The following is a 21803-nucleotide window of genomic DNA, read 5'->3' as shown; positions in this document are numbered from 1 at the left end:
GTGTAATAACTTGCCCAGGTGGATTGGATGAAGATGCTAGCAGGGACAACGGCAGAGCTGATATGGCTGAGATTTCAGGGAATAGTTCACAAGGCGCAGGATAGATATGCCCCACAGAAAAATAAGTTCTCAGATGGCATGGGTGGGCAACCATGGCTGAAAAGGTTTAGTTAAGGATTGTATAAAAGCTAAAGAAAGGGCATACAGGGTAGCAAAGGTGACTGGGAAGTTGGATGATTGGGAAACTTTTAAAATCCAACAAAAGGCAACTAAAAAGCTACAAGAAGGGAAAAGGCGAAATATGAGGGCAAACTAGCTAATAATATAAAGAAGGATACTAAAAGATTTTTTCAGTTATATTAAGAGTAAAAGGGTGCAGAGAGTTGATATCGGACCACTGGAAAGTGATGCCAGTGAAGTAGTAATGGGGGACAAAGAAATGGCAGATGAACTTAATGGGTTCTTTGCATCTGTATACACTGTGGAAGACGCTGTGTGCCAGTGGTCCGTGAGTGTCAGGAAGAAGGAGTTAGGGCTATTGCTATTACAAAGGAAAAAGTACTAGGCAAACTAATCTCAAACTAGTCTATCTGGTCTCAAGGTGGATAAGTCACCTGGACCAGATGGACTACATCCCAGAGTCCTGAGAGAGGTTGCTGAAAAGATAATGGATGCATTGGTCATGGTCTTTCAAGAATCATTTGATTCTGGCTAACTGAAAAATTGCATATGTCACTCTACTCCTTAAGAATGGATGAAGGCAAGAGAAAGGAAATTACAGGCCAGTTAGCCTAAGCTCAGTGATTGGGAAAGTGTTGGAGTCTATTATTAAGGATGAGATTTCGGGGTACTTGGAGACTAATGATAAAATAAGTCAAAGTCACCATGGTTTCTGTAAAGGGTAATCTAGCCTGACAAATCTGTTGGAGTTCTTTCAGGAAGTAACAAGCAAGGTAGACCAAGTAGAGGCAGTGGATGTCATTTACTTGGATTTTCAGAAGGAATTTGATAAGGTGACACACATGAGGCAGCTTAACAAGATAAAATCCTATGGCATTACAGGAAAGATAAGGAATGGCTTAGGCAGGAAACAGCGAGTGGGAATAAAGGGGGCCTTTACACTGTTGGCTGCCAGAGGCTAGTGGTGTTGCTCAGGGGTCAGTATTGAGACTGTCACTTTTTACATTGTTTGACAATGATTTAAATAGTGGAATTGATAGCTTTGAGGCAAAGTTTGCAGATGATACGAAGGTAGGTGGAGGGGTAGCTAGTGTTGAAGAAGCAATGAGATTGCAGCAGGACCTAGACAAATTGGAAGAATAGGCAAGAAAGTGGCAGATGAAATGTATGATAATGTATTTTGGTAAAAGGAACAATAGTACAGACTATTATCTAAATGGGGAGAAGGTTCAAACATCAGAGGTGCATAGGGACTTAGGAGTCCTTGTGCAAGACTCACAGAAGATTAATTTACAGGGTGAGTCTGCGGTAAAGAAGGCAAATGCAGTGTTGACATTTATTTCAAGGGGGATATAATATAAAAGCAAGGAAATGATGCTGAGGTTTAATAAGACACTAGTCAGGCCACACTTGGGGCATTGTCAATAGTCTTGGCAATATGCCATGTCTCAGAAAGGATGTGTTGTCATTGGAGAGAGTCCAAAGAGGGTTCTCAGGGATGATTCCGCAAATATGAGGCAGATTTGGCACCTTTGGGCCTGTACTCACTGGAATTTAGAAGAATGCTGGGTGGGTGGGGATCTCATTGAAACTTACTGAATGTTGAAAGGACAAGATAGGGTGGATACGAAGAGGATGTTTCCTGTGGTGGGTGTATCCAGAACTAGAAGGCACAGCCTCAGAATTGAGGGGTAACCATTTAGAGCAGAGGTAAGGAGGGATTTTTTTGGCCAGAGAGTAGTGACTCTGTGGAATACTCTGCCACAGTCTATGGTGGAGGCCAAGTCCATGGGTATATATAAGTGGAAGTTGATAGTTTCCTGATGAGTCAGGACATCAAAGGATATGGCGAGAAGGCAGATGTATGTGATTGAGTGAGATCCGGGATCAGCCATGATGAATGGCAGAGCAGACTCAATGGGCTGAATGGCCTAATTCTGCTCCTATGTCATATGGTCTTATAAAGTAAACAGAAAAAGATGAGGAAATACTCAACTTTCGAAAAGAATACCGTTCAGTTGCCAGAGTTATTCCTCTAACTGACCCCAGTGCAGAATCTCTTAAGTCCCTCATAGTAGAGTACAATTTTGACTCTGCAGTGCAAGATCTTCAGCCCTTGATAGCGGACACTCGAGAGGCAAGCAGTGACCAAATCTGTTCCCACTATGTAGTCACTTTAACTAGTGTTTACACTCAGGAAGTTGGAAAAGTCACCACTCAAGCTTTCCTTGAGTTAAAAACTTCAGCGAGGCGTAGTGGGAAAGATTATGGCGAAATCCTGAGAGAGAATTAAGCACAGTTCAGTGAAACCCTTCTCTCAAGAGTAGGGAAACAGTCAAACAATGTGCCATCATACAGACTCAGGTGCCTGTAAAGTAGATGATATAGTAGAACTAACTTCAGTTACTTCTCAACTGACTAAACAAATCACTGCACTTCAAAGTGAATCCAAGGGGGAACCATTATTCTTGCATGCAGGTCTAGTAGAGCTGTTTGGAATGGTTTAACCGAACATGGCAGGGGGATGGGAACCAATATGATTGAGATGAGGATGAGCCAGAAGGTTTATAAGCAGATGATGCGTGTAACATGAATGTAAGCCAATGACTGGGTACAAATACAGACAGAGCAAAGAGTTAAATTATACCACAGAGACAGAATTCAAAGTGGCAAAGAATGCAGAACTGAAGGCGCTACATTTAAATGTGCATAGCATTTGGAATAAGGTGGATGAATTCATAGTGCAATTAAAGATTGGTCAGTGTGATATTGTGTATTCACTGAGTCATGGCTGAAAGAAGGCCTTGGTTGGAAGCTTAACCTCGAAGGATAACCTCGATATTTTGTATCAAAAGGACAGGCAGAAAGGCATAAGCAGTGGTTTGGCTCTATTTGTTGCAATGGAATGGGGCGAACCCAAACGCAGGACACAGACGTGGAGGTAAAGTAATCTATAGTGTTTATTAACAGTTACAGGGAAGGCCAGGGAATGAGGAAAGCTGAGGAGTAAGAATGGCTTGACCGGGGCTTGAACCTGAGTCGCTACGGTGGATACGCGGCTTTTAACTACCAAGACAACGGAGAGTGTAGGTGGGCGGCAGAATGAGGCAGAGCAGGGATGCAGACCAGGGTGCGAGCGTGGCTTGAGGAGAACAGCAGGTGGAAAGATGAATGGGAAGACATGCAACGCTCCTATTAATGTGGAGAGACAGAGTTAACATAGGCAAACAGCGCGGAAACAGAACTTGGAATACACCATTCTAAGTGGTCGAGAGACAGGGTTAACACAGGCAGCGCAGAACAGAACTTAGAATACACAATTCCAAGCAGTCGAGAGACAGAATTAACACAGGCAGCGCAGAACAGAACTTAGAATACACAATCCCAAGCAGTCGAGAGGCAGAATTAACACAGGCAGCGCAGAACAGAACTTAGAATACACAATTCCAAGCAGTTGAGAGACAGAACTAACACAGGCAGCGCAGAACAGAACTTAGAATACACAATCCCAAGCAGTCGAGAGGCAGAACTAACACAGGCAGCACAGAACAGAACTTAGAATACACAATCCCAAGCAGTCGAGAGGCAGAACTAACACAGGCAGCGCAGAACAGAACTTAGAATACACAATCCCAAGCAGTCGAGAGGCAGAACTAACACAGGCAGCGCAGAACAGAACTTAGAATACACAATCCCAAGCAGTCGAGAGGCAGAACTAACACAGGCAGCGCAGAACAGAACTTAGAATACACAATCCCAAGCAGTCGAGAGACAGAACTAACACAGGCAAGCAGCGCGGGTGAACGGAGGAGCAGGAGGCAGGCAAAACTTTTCTTGATACACGGCTTTGCCGGAGCTGAACAGCAAACCGTAGACAGGCAGCAGGCAATACTTATCTTGACTTGGAGCGTTAGATGGAAAGGCAAACGAAAGACAATGCTTTTCGTGACACGGTGTTGCCGGAGCAGAACAGCAAACCGTAGACAGGCAGCAGGCAACACTTACCTTGACATGGAGCGTTAGATGGAAAGGCAAACGGCAGACAATACTCTTCATGAAACAGGGCGTTGCTGGAGCTGAACGGCAAACAAGAGACAGGCGGCAGGCAACACTTATCTTGACATGGAGAGACAGAGTTACTCAGGTAAACCTCGGTACTGAAGTAAAACTTAGAATACACCATTCTAAGCGGCTGGGAACGTGAATTGCCACATTGGCTGAAGCAATGATCTGGCAACGAGTGGATGCAAAGTCGAGGTTTTTATGCAGCAGGTTTAGAAGAGAATCAGGTGCCGCAATCAAGGAGCCCAGGAGAACGCGGGGAAAAGGGAATCAGGGTAATAAGAGGAATTAATGGTCGGGACTATGACAATATTGGTAAGAGATGGAATTACATCTTTAAAAGGATGTGTCAGAGGGTCAGAGAATGTTGAATTTTTGTGGGTGGAGTTAAGAAACTCAAAGTGTAAAAAATCTTTATGGGAATCATACATAGACTTCCTAATAGTAGCCACGATGCAGAGGTGAGATTGCAAAGGGAGCCGGAAAAGGCATGTAATAAAGGTGATGTCACCACTGTAATGGGGGACTTCAAAATGCAAGGGGATTTGCAGGAGAGGAAAATTGTTGAATGCCCCCAAGATGGCTTTTTAGAGCAACTTGTGCTTGAGCCTACTTGGGGAAAGGCTGTCTTAGACTGGGTGTTGTGTAATAATTCATCATTTCATTTTAGTCACACCTCCCCCAGAAGAGATCCCAATTATCCAGGAAACTGAATCCATGCCCCCAATCCAACTTCTCAGTCATGGAAATCTGCCACTTCATTCTATTCCTATCCTCACTGTCATTTAATATGGTTGGATGTGTAAGATTATTCTTCATTCAAAAGATCTGATTTTTGAAAGAACTGACTATTTTTGTAAACACTTGAAAAAGTTACTGAATAAAATTCACTTTGTTTAAAGTTGAGATTTTGGAGAATCTAAGGAGAACTACCAACATCTTAACAACTTTTAAGTTAGTGCCCTTCAATATATTATATTCTCCTGGTAAAAGATAAATCAACAGAAACCATAGAAAGGGTGCAGAGGAGATTTACAAGGATGTTGCCTGGATTGGGGAGCATGCCGAATGAGAATAGGTTGAGTGAACTCGACCTTTTCTCCTTGGAGCGACGGAGGATGAGAGGAGACCTAATAGAGGTGTACAAGATAATGAGAGACATTGATTGTGTGGATAGTCAGAGGCTTTTCCTCAGGGCTGAAATGGCTAGCATGAGAGGACAGAGTTTTAAGGAGCTTGAAAGCAGGTACAGAGGTGATGTCCGGGGTAAGTTTTTTACACAAAGAGTGGTGAGTGCCTGGAGTGGGCTGCCGGCGGCGGTGGTGGAGACAGAAACAATAGGGTCTTTTAAACATTCCTGGATGGCTACATGGAGCTTAGAAAAATAGAGGGCTATGGGTAAAGCCTAAGTAGTTCTAAGGTAGGGACATGTTCGGTACATCTTTGTGGGCTGAATGGCCTGTATTGTGCTGTATGTTTTCTATGTTTCTACATCATAGACTAATTCAAAGTGCTATACACCTAACTATTCCTCTCAATGTCTAACTCTGCACCTCCATTGTGAGAGGTAGAAATGCATAAGACCAGCTCACAGAGCCCTAGTGAAGTTGTATAGGCCCATCCTCTGTACAGCGGATGTAATGGATTGCAGAGGCATTGATGAAATCCAACCATACCATCGATTCTAGAGGACAATGGAGATGGGAGGTCATCAATGGCCACTGCTCAACTGGGAGCTAAGAGCCCAAGTAAGTACACCTACCTTGTAGGTATATCAGGACTGAAAAACATGCTTCTCACTCCAAGAAGACCATTTCTTCAGCATTTTGTCTGTTTTTCACAAGGCCAAGTTGCTAACTTGATGCTCAACCCAGCACGGATGGGAAGTGCCCAAGGAGCCGGCCGGATTTGAACCAGGACCACTGGCCTCAAAGTCTGATGCTGATGCCACTACACGACCGGCTGGATATAAAGCATAGTCTCAAAATTAGGGTCAGGCTTCCCAGGATGAAAAGTAGAAAACCCTTCTACGCCTAAACTGTGCTTGTTGAAACAATCCATCATTCATTGGACATTCATCTTAAGATTTCTGACAACACAGAATCATGAGAAAAACTTTGATGTATGGTTTCAGCTTTTCTCCACTGAAGAGAGGGAACAATATTTACTTACTTAGAGTAGGAAAAGAATTGTGACTCTTTAAATTTTCAGGGATTAATAACGTAAATCACAATGAGTTATCTCTGCTTCTTCTCAATAAAGTGTTTCAACCTCTTGTAACCCATCCTCTTTTTACGCCATAGCACTCCACAAGACTATAATCTTGACAGGAGCTCCTGAATGTCATTGGAGATATTATGTGGTATTTAGTTGTTAGGCTTCCTCCAACACATGGCAGTGTCAGATTATGGTTACTACACTTCAGCTGTTAGACTCTACTGTCTCTCCGAGCCTGATCAGCAATTTGACGCATTGCCATGTTGGCATGCTGAGTACTTGTCTCCTCTGCATAAATACTGTGAAACTAGAGGGACCTAAGTTGGCTCTGTTCTAACCGGTTAACCTTCTGCTCACCTCGCAAGCAGCAAATTATGGAATCATTACAATCAAACTGAACAAATGTATTTGTTGCAGATTTCCAACAGGAAAGACAACTAAAACACTAACTTCACTGTATTTGAACATACTTTTCACAAAGTGCAGTCACAAAAGTATGTCTGTTAACAATGCACTCTCCTTCCCACTATTTTTCATTCTCCCTGCCCACTCGTATAAAAGAATGTGACCTCTGACACGTTCGAAGAAGTGGCCCAGGAGACCTACAAACAATGACTAGTTTTGGGATTATGGTCACTGAGATACAGTGAGAAGCTTTTACTTTGCGTGCAATTAGCACATACCTGAGATACAAGAGGAATTGAGATATAACTTGGATAATTAGAATTGAGATGTCATGCCGGAGGAACTCAGCAGGTCTGGTAGCATTGATGGAAATGAACAAACACGATATTTCAGCAATGAAGCGACAATGAAATACCTTTCCTGCTAAAAACAGGGCACTTTGAGACAGAAAAAGAGAACAGAATACAGAATACAGTGTTGCAGTTACAAAAAAAATGTGCAGGGCAGGAGGACAAATGAGATGCAAGGGCCACATATTGACACTGTCTTCTACAACATGACATATCTGTCCCTCACTTGTCAGATATCTTGCATGGGGTCGCCTGAAGTACGATGATTCATTTTCTTGAAGTTGTTGCAGCCAATTGTGTTATAGTCTGTATTCGAAGAATTCAACAGAATCACAACAGATGAGCTAAGCAATATGGAAATAAAATTTGGATGAAAGAAATAGTATAGTTTAAAGACATTTCTGATTGTGTAAGGAAACAAATAAACAAGCATGAGCAGAGATCGAAGTTTACCAAGAGAAATTGAAAGGTAAAGCAACAAAATAATCTGAACAGTTATTTTTAAATAACACTTTGTCAGTCAGTGGGTTGGAGGCAGGGCAGGGCCTCTGTGTGGGCTCATGGAAAACTGTCTACTGTAGTGAAAACAACATCAAAACAACGTCTACTTAAAAAGCTATGGAAAAACAATGTGACAGAAATTTCTGGAATCATTCGATTGATTGGAATCATGTACATAAAATCAACCGCAGTCACTTATAGCATATTTTTCATATTGTGTCCAATGAGGAAACTCTCTTGGGTATAGTTTAATAATGATTTTTGTTTGAAATTTTCTATTGTCTTTTTTACTTACTATCAAACCAGCACAATATTTTAGAAAAACAGTCATTCTCAGTGCATCAAAATATTCTGGATCTGTTCCCACCATCTGATTGCTCCACACATTCTAAAGAGTCAGGCATATTAATGGTTAAAGGGGAAGAGCAAGAGAGGAAAGAACTTCCACAGAAAGAACATCACTTAAGATATCTGACAATGAATGTGACACACACAAAATGCTGGAGGATCTCAGCAAGTCAGGCAGCATCTATGGAAATGAACAGTGAAGTGACAATGAAATACTTTTCTCAATGGAATTGACAATATTCCACCCACTTTCCTCTAACCTTTAGAAGGCAAAAGATTATAATTCAGTCACGGCATGCACAAAAGTGATGATCTGTGAAATGTATTTCTTTAAATAAAATTTGAACAGGAAAAAGATGCAGATGATTTCAGAACATTATACATACTTGGAACATAAAAATAGCTAATGTTTTGATGACTCTGCAAAGGATGTCAATAGTTAATGAAACTGATTAGGCCCAATGGCCGAAGCCTATTGTTGCGAGTCTTTGCGGATCTGCTGAGGAAGACAAAAGAGTGTGTGTGTGTGTGTGTGTGTGTGTGTGTGTGTGTGTGTGTGTGTGTGTGTGTGTGTGTGTGTGTGTGTGTGTGTGTGTTGATGGATAGGTGGGAAGGAGGCAAGAGGCTTGTTTACTGTTGCTGTTTTGTTTCTGCTATTCCATTGTTGTGTGTGCTGTGAACATGATACATTGGTGACAGAAATTGTAGCAACACCTGCATGCTCCCCAGCACAACCTTATGTTGGATGTTAACACACATAACGCATTTCACTGTGTGTTTCAATGTAGACGTGATAAATACATAAATAAATCAGAATACAATTCCAGATTTTTTTAAATATCAGAACTCAGCCAGTAAGTTTTTATGGTCTTTTACCTTTTGTATTCAGAAATATACTTCTAAAGCTTAATGCTTTGATATACGACAGCACAACCAAAGAAGATTACAAGTGGCATTGTCTTTTCATTTAATTGCAACCTTGCCTTCACCTCCAGTTGCCAAGGCAATGAAGTTATAGACATTCCAGCATGAAGAAGCTGTGAAAATGGAGAAGTTTCTTGTCCATGTGAAAAGTAACTGGAGACCAGTGCACATTTTTTCTTAAATGTTGTTACATTTAAGAAAAAACAACAAGCTTGATGTAATAGTGGAATTTAAAATAAGTTAACGATTAAAGAGTACTTTTATTTGTTACATGTACTTGGAAACATTGAAACATACAGTGAAATGCATTGTTTGTGTCAATGGCCAATACTGTCCGAGGATGCGCTGCAGGTGTCACCATGCTTCCAGTGCTAACATAGATTGCCCACAGAGTTGAAATATGAAGCAGAGGAAGTGATATTTGAATTGTACAGGGTTCTAATTATGTTCCATCTGGAATTCTGCACCGTGAGAAGTTCTGTGAATTAAACTATAGAAATTATTGAAAACAGAAAATGCTAGGAAATGTACAAAAGACCAAGGGGCATCTGTGGAGAAAGTAACTAAATTAATTGTTAAAGTCAATGAACTTTCAATAGAAGAATGAATTGGCTTTGGAACAGATACGGTGCTGATCTTGGGTATCAAATAATTAAATTATGACAGCAGATTCTGCAAGACTATTTCATACTTACTTGTGTTTTATGTAGTTTGGAAACGTTCAAACTCAATCCCCTAAGTTAAGAAAGGGAATTGATGGAATCAACAAATGAAAAATTATTCTCTCTGATGAGCAAATCCAATATGGGATAGGATTTTAGTTTAGAGATTGGCTCTTTGGGAATGAAAGTGGCAGTGTTCCATAAAATGTAGAGGAAATTTGTAACCCTCTCTCTCACAAAAGGTCATGAATATGATGCTGAAGTTTAAGACAAAGGTTGATGTCTTTTGTTGTCATGTACAGTATGTAATGGGATATAAATCTAAGGTAAGTCAATAGGGTTGACGCAAATAGGCTGGATGCAGTTGAGTGGCAGACAGGTTGAAGGAACTCAATATATTACTCCCATTCCTATTTTCCCCCTTTACCAAGAGGCTGATAAAAACTCAGAGATACCATTCATGTTGTAGATTAGACATTGATAATTTGTTAAATGTAGACTAATTAACTCTCTCTAATGGCTGAAACTAATTACTAAATTCAACAAAATCTCTTTAGGTTAAGCCTTTTGCCATTGGTAATCTATGTTCAAATTGGTCTGTCCTTTGATTGCACCAGTCCTTCCTCTCTTCACGTTGGACAGAAAACTAGCAGTTTGTACTGATTCGTCTTGCTTTAGATTAATTAGATTACTTAAAATCAAATTGCTTTTGAATGTGAAGCCCAGACATGTATTCCTAAAGTACTTGTATATAAATATAGAAAATCAAAAAATCTCTTTGTCAGTATCAACAGGAAGGAATTGAAAGCTGATTACAATTGATCTTTTGTGAAACGAATTCTGCGACCATAAGATACAGAAGTAGAATTAGGCCATTTCATCATGGCTGATCCATTTTCCCTCTCAGTCCCAATATCCTACTTTCTCCTCGTAATCACTCATGCCCTGACTAATCAAGAATCTAATAGCCTCTACCTTAAATATAACCAATGACTTGTCCTCTTTAGCTAACTGTAGCAATGATCCACCACTCTTAAATTTGTAATTGAAAAGATAATTTCATTATCTCTGAAAGATATTCTTGATAGCAGTGTCAGGCATGCAGTGAATGGTGTGAGAATGAGCTGAAAGGTCTCAGAGAAGTTGGAAAGCAGAGGTTGCTTGACACATCACCAAGTTCAGATCCAAAGTTTAATATGGATGGCATTTGGCCAGAAAACTACGGGGTATGATAAATACAGGCTCTAGAACGAAAGTAAATCTAGGATCAAGATTTCTGCATGAGTCTTTTGTGTGGTTGCAATATCATGTTGCTGCCTGGATTTGAGACTACCAGCTATAAGGAGAGGTTTGTCAAACTTGGATTATTTTCTCTGGAGTGTCAAAGGCTGATAGGAGACCAAATAGAAATATATAAAATTATGAGAGATATAGATAGGGTAGGTAGAGTGTTTTCCCAGGGTGGAAATGTCAATTACTAAATGGCATAGCTTTAAAATGAAAGGGGGAAAACTTAAAGCTTAAAGTGTGAGCCGAGAATTTTTACAAAGGAAATTCCAGAAACATGTTACCAGGGGTAGTGATGGAAGCAGCGATGAAATTGGTATTTTTAAGAAGCATTTAGAAAAGTGCATAGACAAGCAGGAAATGGAGGGGTATGGATCATGTGCAAGCAGATGGGATGAGTTTAATTCGGCACCATGATCGGCAAATGCATAGTTAGCTGAAGGTACTGTTATGCATTGTAATGGAAGTTCAAAGTTCAAAGTAAATTTTATTATCAAAGTACACATATGTCTCTGTATACAACACTGAGATTCATTTTCCTGGGAGCATACTCAGCAAATCTATAGTACGGTATCTATAACAGGATCAATGATCAACCAGAGTGCAGAAGATATCTAACTGCAAATGCAAATATAAACAAACAGCAATAAATAATGAAAATATGAAATAAAGAATCCTTAAAGTGAGGACATTTGTAGTGGGAACATCTCAATGGATGGGCAAGTGAATATCATTATCCCCTTTTGTTCAAGAGCCTGATTGTTGAGGGGTAGTAACTATTCTTGAACCCACTGGTGCAATGCCTGAGGCTCCTGTGCCTTCTGCCTGATGGTAGCAGTGAGAGAAGAGCATGGCCTGGGTGGTGGGGATCTTTGATGATGGACAGCATTTCACATAGATGTGCTCAATGGTTGGGATAGCTTTACCCATGATGTACTTGGGTGAATCCAATACCTTTTCTAGGATTTTCTGTTCAATGTTCTACATTCTAACTGCATAGCACTGTTTCATTTAGAACTATGAATCATATTTTTAGGCCATTACATCCTGATGAAGGGTCTCGGCTCGAAACGTCAACAGCGCTTCTCCCTATAGATACTGCCTGGCCTGCTGTGTTCTACCAGCATTTTGTGTGTGACGTACACAAGAATGATGGGTTGCTCATCCTGGAGACACTAGATGGAAACGTCCAGGTGCAGCAAGCATTTAGGAAGGCACACATTACCTTGATCTTTTTTGCAAGGAGTTCATATGTAAATAAGTCTTACAGAAATCCTTAGAGCTTCATTGAGACCTTACTTAGAGCAGTGTGCGCAATTTTGGTCTCTGTGTTGGAAGAAGAATGTACTACATTGGAGATAGTTCAGTGTAAATCCACAGGATTGATTCTGGGGTTGAGGGGATTTATATTTGAAATCTCTAATAAGATTGGCCCATATTTACTGGAACTTAGAAGGTACACAAATCAAATGAAGGCAACCAGATATCACAGTCAGCATGAATGAGTTGGGGTGAAGAGCACACTTCTGTGTTGTACAACTCTGTAATTTTATGACCCCAATGGGAGATTTTATGATTGGCATATACAAGACACTGAGTGGAGTTGACAGGGTAAATGCTGAGCTGAGAGATCAATCACTCCCACTGGGAAGTCCAAAATACCAGGACGTGGTCTCTGGATATAGAATCTCCCTTATGAACCGAGTGAAATAGAACTTTCCTCCTGCTGTCGAATTTTCTACCTCAGAGGTCTGAGAATTGCCTATATATTTCAGGCTAAATACAATAGGTTCAGAGAGTGTAAGAACAGATAGTGAATGTCTCTTGAAGTCCATGATTTTATTTAATTGTGATGCAGACTCAGGAGGCATGATATCCTCCTCCTACTTCCCATTTCCTTGCATTCTCAAACATATCCAACATCAGTGTCCAAGGACCACACCTACATACCCATTGTTTCCATAACTATTCCTGAGAGCAATTCCCTTTGAATCTTCTGCCCTGTCTCTTAATTTAGCTTATCTGATCAAAAATGCTAATTTTTCTTTGCTAGTCACGTTGCTGGGAAGGTCGACCTTTCTGTGAAAAGCTGGCCTGAGTGAACTATTCACTGCTATTTCCCCAGTATCAAGAGCACGTCAGAAGGTGACATCTCGCAGAATATATTTTTGATTAACAGCAGATTTTCTGTTCACAAGGTCTATGAATATGTGAAAATTATGAACTAGAAAATGCCATCTGTCTATCAGGTCATAACTGAATTTGCTTTAGGTAAAATTTGATTATCTATCGTCCTTTCCAGTGAAGCTGCACAACCAGGAGCAAAAGCCAATAATTTATGGCATTTGAATATGAACTATGCACTGACCTACACTCATAATTCTAGGAGGCTTTTTCCAATATCTTAATCAAATACATTAAGAAAAAGCTGAAGAACCTCTGTATATCTTTTAAACATAAAATATGAATGAAAAATTAATAAGTTAAAAATAACATAGCCTGCATAAAACTTAGAGGACCTATGTGCATGCTCAAAGGGCCGAATGGTCTACTTCTGCACCTATTGTCTATCTGGGCCTGTAACTTCATACCCTGCAGAATTTGGCTGAATACATGATGCACCATCAATAACTCTCTCTGAGACGTAAAGGCGAGATATTGGCTTTTATTGACTGGAAGAAGGAACAAACAGTGAGTGACCACCATACTACATCCTGGAGACTGAGAGGCCGGGCTCAGACCTCAATCGCCTTTATACAGGGGTCTGTGGGAGGAGCCACAGGAGCAGTCAGCAGGGGGCATGTCCAGACAGGTATAAGTAGTTCACCACAATACAGGAATGAGCTCAGGGACACAATGACAGCCCGGTCAAGCTACAGCTGACCTCCAGCATCCCACACTGCCGCTGGTGCAAGGAACATATGAACATACTGACAAGGTGTCTGGAGATATCAAACACTGCAAACAGAACTTTCAGCAGGATATCAGTAGCTTAGACTGTAAAACACAGGAATAGGATTAAGCCATATGGCCCAGTGAGTCTGCTACGCCATGTGATATTGCTGATGCAATTCCCTCTCAACCTCACTCTCATGACTTTTCCCCATAACATTTAATGCTCTGACCCATCAAGAATCTATCTGACTCTGTTTTAAGTATACTTTGGCCTCCAGAGTCGCCTGCGTCAACAAATACCACTGATCCACCGCCCTTGGGCTTAAGAGGCTCCTCCTCATCTCCACTCTAGAAGGACGTCCCTCCATTCTGAGGTTATGCCCTCTGGTCCTAGACTCACCCACCAGGGTTCGACATGTGGATGAGCAACACCCTGCTCTGCACCTCCATCCACACCTCCACATAGCAACTGCTATCATCCCGATCTTCACCTCCCCACAGCCCGACCTTCCACCAACTCCCCAGTCATCATGGACTCACCTTCACGACTGAGCAGGTGAGACAGGCTCTGGGGAAGCTCAGACAGGCCAAAGCTTTGGGACCGGATGGTGTCCTGAAGGAGTGTGCCGAGCAGCTGCGTGGAGTTCCCCAGCGCAGTTCAATCTGAATCTCAGTCTGGACAGGGTCCCGAATGTGTGGAGAACATCGTGTGTGGTCCCAGTACCCAAGAAGGGCCAACCAAAAGTCTTAAATGACTACCGTCCAGCAGCCCTGGCCTCACATCATGAAGCCCCCAGAGAGGCTGTTCCTGTCTCACCTCCGACCCCGATCAGATCAGCCCTCAATTCCCTGCAGTCTGCCTGTCTTGGAGCACATTGGAGTCGATGCTGTTGTCATCTGCCTGCTTAACAGAGCCTACTTTCAGTTGGACAAGCAGGGCAGCACTGTGACAATCATGTTCTTTGATTTCTCAAGTGCCGTCAATACTGTACAGCCTTCACTGGCACTTGCATAGTATCCTGGATAATGGACGACCTACCTGGCAGACCAGTTTGTGCAGCTTCTGCGCTGTGTGTTGAACAGGACTATAAGCAGCGCTGGGGCCCCACAGGAGCACTATTGGCTCCCTTCCTTTTCACCCTGTATATTTCGGACTTTAGATACAACACTGAGTCATGTCATCTGCAGAAATTCTCTGATAACTCAGTGATAGTTGAGTGTATAAAGGGAGGACGGGAGGATGAATACAGGGCCCTGGTGGAGGATTTTGTCAAATAGTGCAAACTGAACATTAGTAAGACAAAGGAGATAAAAACATAGAGAACCTACAGCACAATACAGGCCCTTCGGCTCACAAAGCTGTGCTGAACATGTCCCTACCTTAGAACTACCTAGGTTTATCCATAGCCCTCTATTTTCCTAAGCTCTATGTACCTATCTAGGAGTCTCTTAAAAGACCCGATCGTTTCCGCTTCCACCACCATTGCCAGCCACACACTCACCACTCTCTGCATAAGAAACTCACCCCCACCATCTCCTCTGTACCTACTTCCAATGGAGATGGACTTTAGGAAGGCTAAGCTGGCATGGCTTCCTGTTACTATTGATGGCAAGGACATGGATGTGCTAAGGACCTACAAGTACCTGGGGCTGCACCTGGATGATTCCAGGAATGAAGGGGTTATCATATGAGGAACATTTAATGGCTCTGGATCTGTACTCACTGGAATTCAGAAGGATGTGGGAGAGTCTCATTGCAACCTTTCAAATGTTGAAAGGCCTAGACAGACTAGATGTGAAAAGGGTGGGAGAGTCTAGGACAAGAGGGCACAGCCTCAGGACGGTGGGGGGGGGGGTGCCCTTTCAAAACCGAGATGCGGAGAAATTTCTTCAGCCAAAGGGTAGTGAATTTGTGGAATTTGTTGCCACATGCAGCTCTGGAGGTCATTGGGTGTAGATCAGCTGGCTGACCATAAGACCAATAGATATAAGAGCAGAAGTAGGCCATTCAGCCCATCGAGTCTGCTCCCCCATTCAATCATGGGTGTTCAATTGCTCTGCCATTCAATCATGATTCTTCCAGTCATCCCCGCTCCCTGCCTTCTCCCCATACCCTTTGACGCCCTGGCTAATCAAGAACCTATCTACCTCTGCTTTAAATACTAAGGCAGAGATAGATAGGTTCTTGATTGGACATGGTATCAAAGTTTACGGGGAGAAGGTCGGGAAATGGGGTTGAGGAGCAGATAGAAAAAAGGATCTGCAATGATTGAATGGCGGAGCAGATTCAATGGGCCAGGCGGCCTAATTCTGCTCCTGTCTATTGTATAGCAAACTAGAGCGGAGCACCAACACAGAAGCCAAGTACAAGAAGGGTAAGAGTTGCCTCAACTCCCTGAGGAGACTGAGGTCCTTTGGAGTATGCAGGTCTCTCCTTCACATGTTCTACCAGTCTGGTGTCGCCAGTACAATCTTCCATGCAGTGGTATGCTGGGCCAATGGCATCAACATGGGTAATGACAACAGGTTCAATAAACTGATTAGAAAGGCTGGCTCTGTTATAGTCAAACTGTTCACACTGGAGGCTGCGGTTGAAACAAAGACCCTGTGGAAAACCCTGGCAATTCTGAACAATGTTTCTCACCCTCTGCATGCCACCTTGGCTGAACAGAGGAACACTTTAATAATAGACTAAGGCAACTGCACTGCTCATAAGAGAGCTATATGAGGTCATTCTTAGCCTCGGCCATTAGGCTCTGTAATGTGTCAACCTATAGCCGGGGGAGGGATGACCCCCTCCTGTTAGACTGTTTGAGATCATTTAATTTTTATTCTTTCTTACTTCTCTTCTGAAGATTTGTACATCAGTGCACTTGTAATGTTATTGTGACATTGTAATTTCCTTTGGGGTCAATAAAGTATCTGTCAATGTATCCATCTACAGAGAACATTCTCTCCACATCCACTCTATCTCAATTCAACGTTCGATAGGCTTCCCCCCTTCTTCTAAATTTCATTAAGCACAGGCCCAGAGACATCAAATGCTCCTTATATGATAAGGTTTTCATCCACAGAATCATTTTGTGAACCTCCTTTGAGCCCTCTCCAATGTCAGCACATCCTTTCTTAGATAATTGGGTTCAAAACTATTCACAATACTCCAAGTGAGGCCTCACCAGTGCCTTATAAAGCCTCAGTATTAAATCCTTGCTTTTATATTGTAGTCCTCTTGAAATGTGTGTTTGTGTCCTTGAGCAAGGCACTTAACAACACATTGCTCTGCGACGTCACCGGTGCCAAGCTGCATGGGTCCTAGTGCCCTTCCCTTTGACAACATCAGTGGCATGGAGAGGGGAAGGCCTGCAGCTTGGGCAACTGCCAGTCTCCCACACAACCCTGTCCAGGCCTGTGCCCTGGAAACTCCAGGCGCAGATCCATGGTCTCTCGAGACGGACGGATGCCACCATTACCTCTTGAAATGAATGCTGACATTGCATTTGCCTTCCTCTCTTCCAACTCAACCTGCAAGTTAAACATCAGTGAATCCTGCACGAGGACTCTCAAGCCCCTTTACGTGTCATATTTTTGAATTTTCTCCCTTTAGAAAATAGTCTGCATCTTTATTCCTTTTACCAACGTGCACAGCTATACACTTCCCGACAACTTCAGCCCTGTATTCATCACCCTTCTTGAATTTGTCTCCCTGTTGCATTGCAAATCATCCCACTGACTGCAGTTTTGCCCAATTATATGCCTGTTGTTCCTGACCGTCTCATTACACACCACCTCTGCTTGTATACCTACTGCCCATCCTCAGCCCTATCACTCAGAGTCCCAACCCCTGGCAAATTAGTTTCCCCCCTCCCCCCACCACCACAGTTCCAGCAAACATGCCCACAAGGATATTGCTCCCCCTCAGGATCTTGTGCAGGTCACACCTTCCCCAGAAGAGATCCCAATGTTCTAGAAATCTGAAAACCTGCACCAACTCCTCAACCACACATTCATCTGCCAAATTGTCCTATTCTTACCTCCACTGGGGCTTGGCACAGGCAATAATCCAGTGATTACTACCCTGGAGGTCCTGCTTTTCAGCTTTCCACCTGGCCCCCTAAGTTCTCTCTTCGGAACCTCTTTCCTTTTCCTGCCTATGTCATTGGTGCCAGTACGTACCAACACTTCTGCCTGCTCACCCTCTTGCTTTAGAATGCCATGAACTTGATCCCTTCCCTGATTCTGCCACCTGGTAGGCAACATACCATTCTGGAGTCTCTGTTGCATCTACAGAATCTCGTGTCTACTCCCTAACGATGGAGTCTCCTATCACTACTGCAGTCCTCTTCTCCCCTCTTCCCTTCTCAGCCACAGCATCAGACCCAGTGCCAGGTACCTAGTCACTGCACTTTCTCCATGGTAGGTCACCCCCCCCCAATAGTATTCAAAACTGCATTTTTATTATTGGAGGGAACAGCCACAGGGGTACACTGCACTGACTGCCCATTTCATTTCTCTCTCCTGATATTCACCTGGGTACCTGCCTTGTGCCACAGAGGTGACTGCCTCCCCGTAGTTCCTATCTATCACCTCCTCATTCTCCCGTGTGAGCCAAAGATCATCAAGCTGCCACTCCAGTTCCTTAACTTGTTCTCTGAACAAGCCTGTTGAGCCAAAGCTTCCCCACTCTGACACAAACAAGAGAAAATCTGCAGATGCTGGAAATCCAAGCAACACACACAAAATGCTGGAGGAACTCAGCAGGATAGGCAACATCTATAGAAAAGAGTGCAGTCGACGTTTCAGGCTGAAACCCTTCGGCAGGACTCTAACACTGCTCCACCTACACAATAGCTGGTCTGCTTGTCCCTGTCTTACTCTTGTTTGCCTTCACTGATGAATTGCTATTTGATTGGGTCAATGGAAAACATCAAAAGCCCATGAACGATCCTGCCTTATGTCCTGCCAGCCTTGCACCTTTATTTGTTAATTGTTGTCTTATCCAGAGTTGTTAAGCTCTTGTGCTTTCTGTTTAAACTTGTCAAGTTTATTTTGATTGGCACGGGTTTTCAGCATGCTATGCTTCTTTAAAGCGAACTCCCAATTAGTGCAGATCACGGGTCATTGTGTGTTTCGAGAACGATCCATCTTGCAGGGCTGCTCGGTCGAGGCACAGGTATTCCGTTAGAATTCCTATGAATAAACGTTGGTCTGTCTCAACGTGAGAGCCTGCCATTCTGGGTTCAGTTATTTGTCAGTACACAGCTCCTTTTTAAAGTCTCACTCATGGACCTCTCTCACTCCCGACTCGATTGGGCCACTGGAAATACAGTTTGGCCCACTATGGTTTGGATCAAAAACAACAAGCATCTTAAATGATTTAATGTACAGTATCTGCCGTCTAAGTGTAAATTATTCCTGGTGATAGGGAATTCTGAATTCAGCTGTGAAGCATATCAAGGAACCTGGAATAATATTATGAAACAAGGTGGTTCTGATCTATTATGATTCAATTCAGTGGTGGTCGAGGTTCAAAGGCCTGTTCCTGTGTTGTGTATTTAATATTTTGGTAGTATTTGAGTAATATTGTAAATATTACAGTTCTCCTGGTTCCTGTCTATTTCTTGCAATTAGTTTCATGTCTTGGAGTTACAAAACAAATCATCCTGCTCTTCCAAAACACTGTATATAGAGAAATGATAAAAATATGCAGCAGGTCAAGTGACATTTGCAGAGATGGAAACAGTTAACATTGGGAACTGGGAAAAGTCGAAGGTGAGAAGGCTTTATGAAATGGCAAAAGAATGTAGGACAGAGGAGAGCGAGCGAGAAGACCTTTGAAAATGTGGGATGTCAAAGAAACCAAATGACAAAAATAGATTAAAATACAAAGTGAAGCAGATGGTAATATGATGTGTAAAGAACGCAAAAATGTTTGAGGAAGGTGTAAATAGGGGGGAATTAATGTCCCTTTGCCTCATTATTCCTCAGATTCCTGATAGATGGCTTGTGAGGGCAACAGCTCAATGATCTTCAGTGTGGCGGACCGCGGGCAGTGTGGCACCTCACACTGTCCCTATACACATCCTTTGTGTCCTATGTCTAGAATATTTGCATACCTTTCTGCAGAAAAAATTGGCTGGGACCAGAAATTAGGTTTTTAAAAAAAAAGAGACAAGCTGCCACCCAGGATTGAGCGGCTGACAGAATATTTCCAGTGGCAAATTAATGAGGTGGGAACCGTGGTTGACATTGGGAATATAAAGACGTGACCCAATGCAGCTAATGACAGCATGCAATATTCTTGAAGAGATTGAATGGAACAGGCCAACACGTATGCACTTGGGAAGAAGCTGAAGATGCATAAGCTTCTTGCAGTTTTCAAAATTAGCCCCAGGCAACCTCATTGTCAGCAAATGTGTCCATTAGGAAAAGGTTGCAAGTACATGAAAACTCCTCTATTTATTCTTTATGGCCTATTCCTAATAGGCATTAAGAAAGTGACTTGCTGATAAAAATTTTCATTTCAGGTGGAAATGTATTTAACCAAGCCATCCTCTCTCTACAGCTATCAAGACAGCCCTGACCAAAATAGAAAGGTGATTATCTAACTGCTCAATCATTTCTTCTATCCTGAAATGCTATAATGCTTGCAGTTGCAGTATATTTCAGAAAAAAACTCAAACTGTGCATAAACTGAAGCACGAGTAAATTCTCCATTCTATGTATTGTTAATGCTCTCTAGGTTTACAGATATTTTTCTTTTACACCAAAGAAAATCATTTGAGAAGCTATATATTAATGAAGTTTAAAAACCATAAATCAAAATGTCACGTTGAGAATCAAATCTGAAGGAATATATTGTTATACTTATCACGTTTGTGTTACTTGGCTGATTTCCAAAACATCTGTTGTCAGCATTATTATGGAAGGATTTTTGTGAACAGTACTCACTTCCTTAATTCATTCTGCTCTTCTATGTATTTTGTTAGCACTACCATTTCAATATAAGTTAAGAACATCTGTTTTGTTACAATTTTCATGTGTACAAATTGTAATTATTGCTATTTGCTTTGATTGGAAGAAAACAATTAAACTACGTATGTGCTAAATTGTCATTTATCGTGGTCCTGAATCAAAATTTGCCATTGATGAGACATGGAGCAATCAGGTCCCTAATGCACCGAGACCGAACTCACCTTTGGCAGGTTAATGATGCCATCAAAGCCCAGTATTATAAAAACCTTATTACTAAAAATGGCTCTTCAGTAAAACAAATCTGAGATTCTTCCTTTTACTCCTGCTTCACTCTGTATTAAATTAGCAAATAAAGGTATCTCAAAGACAAAATATTCCAGATGAATATTCTGCAGATTCTAATTTTGTTTCCAAGTTTAACTCTCCTTGGTCAACAACAATGAGAGAGCAAACACGAGGAAATCTGCAGATGCTGGAAATTCAAACAAGATGAAGGGTCCTGACATCCTGACGTAGGGTCTCAGCCTGAAATGTCGACAGTGCTTCTCCTTATAGGTGCTGCCCGGCCTGCTGTGTTCCACCAGCATTTTGTGTTTGTTGTAACAATGAGAGAGACAGTTTGCTAAAAATAAATACACTTCTTATGGTTGTTTTTACAATGTATTCCCATCCACTGCTATGTTAACTGTGTAGTTATGGATGCCATTGAGCTAGCTGGCCCAGACACTTCACAACATCAAACAGACAACCTGTTTTAAATCATCTGTTTCAATTTGTCTGTTCCAGGCAAGCAAAGTCTTAGGCAGAATGAAAGCTCGCTGCAGGATTCTAGACAATGGAGATGTCACCCTTTCAAACAATGACTGAATGAACAAAGCACACTCATAAGCGTGAGATATTACCAAGTGCTGAAAGCGTGGTTTTTATATCGATGATGCTGGTCAGCATTGCTGGTATGCTGGTATGTCGATTGCTCAGCAATTGGTCAGTTTCTTCAAGA

This window comes from Hypanus sabinus, chromosome 10 (assembly GCF_030144855.1).
Source record: "Hypanus sabinus isolate sHypSab1 chromosome 10, sHypSab1.hap1, whole genome shotgun sequence".
Lineage (NCBI taxonomy): Eukaryota > Metazoa > Chordata > Chondrichthyes > Myliobatiformes > Dasyatidae > Hypanus > Hypanus sabinus.
Note: the sequence above shows the minus strand (reverse complement) of the source record.